Source organism: Tachyglossus aculeatus, chromosome 21 (assembly GCF_015852505.1).
Source record: "Tachyglossus aculeatus isolate mTacAcu1 chromosome 21, mTacAcu1.pri, whole genome shotgun sequence".
Classification (NCBI taxonomy): Eukaryota; Metazoa; Chordata; class Mammalia; order Monotremata; family Tachyglossidae; genus Tachyglossus; species Tachyglossus aculeatus.
This window is the reverse complement of record NC_052086.1, coordinates 30,536,718-30,540,725: the sequence shown is the minus strand read 5'-3', so window position 1 is coordinate 30,540,725 and position 4,008 is coordinate 30,536,718. Positions and strand designations below refer to the sequence as shown.

At 45.4% G+C, this 4,008-nt stretch overlaps 1 non-coding gene across 1 annotated transcript; it reads left to right on the top strand.

Moving 5' to 3' along the window:
- Positions 1-1,121: 1,121 nt before the first annotated feature.
- TRNAP-GGG lies at positions 1,122-1,195 on the top strand. The gene has a single exon. It is a non-coding gene; the product is annotated as a tRNA-Pro (tRNA).
- Positions 1,196-4,008: the final 2,813 nt, after the last annotated feature.

The window sequence follows — 4,008 nt, the reverse complement described above, 5'->3', positions numbered from 1 at the left end:
AGACTTTATCCCCATTTTCCAGATGAGGTAACTGAGGCCCAGAGAAGTGAAGTGACTTGCCCAAAGTCACACAGCTGACAAATGGTGGAGCTGGGATTTGAACCCATGACCTCTGACTCCAAAGCCCGGGCTCTTTCCACTGAGCCACGCTGCTTCTCTAGGCACTCAATAAATATCATTGATGGATTGAATGATTCTCATTTCAGACCCTAATTAGCAAATGGGAGATAATTGTACACACTGTGACTTAGCATGGATTGGAAGTGGAATCACTGAGTACTTCGAGTGTGTACCAAGTGGAACATTTGTCTGAAGAGGCAAGGCAAGGAATTTGCTAACTCCCACACAATCCTTCCAGAAAGTGTTTTTTGTTTTGTTTTGTTATGTTTTTTACTTTCTACCCTTTCCCAGTTTCCCACCTTGCCTTTTCCAAAAAAACAGCAGTGGCAAACTGTGGGGACAGGAGCGAGGCTATTTGGACTATTTGTCATTTTGTTCCTTTCCTAATTATCATAGCTGTTAATTAATTAGTCTGTTGGCTCTTCACTAGCTACGGTCATTATCGCCTCATATCCTCACAGTATCCGCCTTTATTAAAGTGACAGCGACATGATGCTTTGGCAGAAGCATTCTGCTGAAAGAAAAGCTTGTCTAGGTGAGAACTTTAAATAGCTTTAATCAATCAATCACATTTATTGAGCGCTTACTGTATGCAGAGCACTGTACTAAGTGCTAAGGCCAAGCTCTTCTAGCCAGGGCTAGAATTGGCCACGATGAGCATCCCGGATGAGATCCCAAACTTGCTTTTCAGGATTTCTGGCAAGCTGGAAAAGTCTTAGACTGTTACATCCCCTGGGTGTGGGTTCCAAGGCTGATGGCTCCAGGGAGCAATGACATCCATGGCTAGTAGAAAGAGAACGGGCCTGAGTTCTAACCTCAAATTGAGCAACTTCTTTGCTTGGTGACCTTAGACCAGTCACTTAACTTCTCTGCCTCAGTTTCCCCATCTGTAAAATGGGGATTCACTACCTTTTCTCCCTTCCCCTTATCATCTGACCCTCACGTGGGACAGTCTGCAACTAACCTGATTTTCTTGTATCTCCCCCAGTGCTTAGAATGTGGGCTCTGTGGCTTAGCTGGTTAAAGCGCCTGCCTGGGAAACGGGAGATCCTGAGTTCAAATCCCAGCAGGGCCTTGTTTCCCCAGACCTTCAATCAATCAATCGTATTTATTGAGTGCTTCTTAAGGGCTCCTTTTTAAAACAGGACTTCATTTTTTTTTTAGAGAAGCAGCGTGGCTCAGTGGAAAGAGCCCGGGCTTTGGAGTCAGTGGTCATGGGTTCAAATCCCATCTCTGCCAACTGTCAGCTGTGTGGCTTTGGGCAAGTCACTTCACTTCTCTGTGCCTCAGTTCCCTCATCTGCAAAATGGGGATTGGCTGTGAGCCCCCCGTGGGACAACCTTATCACCTTGTAACCTCCTTAGCACTTAGAACAGTGCTTTGCACATAGTAAGTGCTTAATAAATGCCATTTAAAACAAAGGGAAGCAGCACGGCCTAGTGGAAAGAGGAAAGTGGAATCAGAGGACCCGGGTTCTAACCCGACCCTGCTAATTGCTTGCTGTGTGGCTTTGGGCAAATCACTTAACCTCTCTGGGCCTCAGTTCTTCAGTTGTCCCTCCCTGGGACAGGGACTGTATCCAACCAAATTAGCTTGTATCTCTCTCAGGATCTAGGACAGTGTTTGCAGCATAGTAAGTGCTTAACAAATGCCATTAAAAAAAACTAGTGCTTGGTACATAGTAAGCAGTTAATGAATTCCCATGGAGTTGAGATTAGGGGCAAGGCAGTGGCACTGTTTTTCTTTCTCCCCATACCTTTTTGGAAAAGTGCAAGACATGCTTGGATGCCCCTTGGGGAATCATATAACCCTGATAAAAGGAACAGAGAAAGTTTCTCACCAACCCTGGGGAAAGAGGAAAGGGACTCACTACATCAGAAAAAAAATTAGATATTAAGTATCAGTATCAACAGTATTTATTGGGCACTGAGCACAGAGCACTGGGCTAGGTTTTGGGAGTATATGCAAATGAAGTAAAAAATGATCCTTGTCTTAAAATTGAGTAGGGAAGACAATAGACATAAATGAGAAATCCAAGATTTCCAGGTAAATAGTACCCTGAGGACCAAAAGCCCAAGAGCATGTTGGGTAGGGACTGTCTCTATATGTTGCCAACTTGCACTTCCCAAGCGCTTAGTCCAGTGCTCTGCACACAGTAAGCGCTTAATAAATATGATTGATTGATTGATGTAGAAACCAGTAGCAGTAAGTAGGTCTTATCATCCTAGGGGTGATCTCCAGTTCCTCCCCATTATTTTGCCCCCACCACTAACACACGCTCAAATCCACCATCCACAGTCTGATACAGGCCCTGCTGAATTAATAATAATGATGGCATTTATTAAGCACTTACTATGTGCAAAGCACTGTTCTAAGCACTGGGGAGGTTACAAGGTGATCAGCTTGTCCCACTGGGGGGCTCACAGTCTTAATCCCCATTTTCCAGATGAGGTAACTGAGGCACAGTGAAGTGACTTGCTCAAAGTCACCCAGCTGACAGTTGGCGGAGCTGGGATTTGAACCCATGACTTCTGACTCCAAAGCCCGGGCTCTTTCCACTGAGCCACGCTGCTTCTCAAAGTGTATGCTTGCTCAGAAAGTATGCTGAATTCTTCACTGGTCCTGTTATAACTTTCTCCTGCCTCTGCTGTCAATCCATGTGCCTGAACCCAGCCATTTTTCTCCCCCCACCCCACCATGCTGACCTCCCCTTCCTCCATATGGGTCCCTTTGTCTCTAAATAATAATAATGATGATGGCATTTATTAAGCACTTACTATGTGCAAAGCACTGTTCTAAGCGCAGGGAAGGTTGCAAGGTGATCAGGTTGTTCCACGGGGGGCTCACAGTCTTAATCCCCATTTTACAGATGAGGGAACTGAGGCCCAGAGAAGTGAAGTGACTTGCCCAAAGTCACACAGCTGGCAATTGGCAGAGCCGGGAAAATGAATCTCTTTATCCCCAAAGTCTCACAAGCTCCTAGCCTCTGTTGTCTTCCCCACCTTGCCACTCCTGATCTCTCATCTCCTTCATTTCTTCAGATTCCTCCCACTTTCCCTAGAAAGTCTGTCACCGCCATCACTCCTTTGGCTCACCTCACCCCCTCCCAACATCATTCGGTCACAGGCTGCCTAACGACATCCCTCTCACTTTCTCCCTGAGCCATTTTCCAACTAAAGGAAATTGAAGCCTGAGTATCCTGCTCCGGGTAGGCTTTGGTAAGCACTTTCTAGGTGCTAAGCACTGTGCTGATTGCTGAGGCAATTCCAATATATGAAGCTGGGGTACAGTCCCTGTCCCACATGGGACTCCCGGTTTAAAAGGGAAAGGAAGCGGGTATTTAACCCCCATTTTAATAATAATAATAGTGGCATTTGTTAAGCGCTTACTATGTGCCAGACACTGTAATAATAATAATAATGATGGCATTTGTTAAGCACTTACTATGTGCCAGACACTGTAATAATAATAATAATGATGGCATTTGTTAAGCACTTACTATGTGCCAGACACTCTAATAATAATAATAATAATGATGGCATTTGTTAAGCACTTACTATGTGCCAGACACTGTAATAATAATAATAATGATGGCATTTGTTAAGCGCTCACTATGTGCAGAGCACTGTTCTAAGCGCTGGGGGGGATACAAGGTGATCAAGTTGTCCCACTGTACTGGGGCGGATACACAAAAATCAGGCTGGATAGAGTCCGTGTCCCACAGTCTTAATCCCCGTTTTACAGATGAGGCAACTGAGGTGCAGGGTAGTTAAGTGACTTGCCCAAGGCCACACAGCGGACAAGTGGCAGAGCCAGGATTAGAACCCATCACTTTCTGATTCCCAGACCCGTGCTCTATCTACTAAGCCAAGTTGCTTTCAGGGGGAC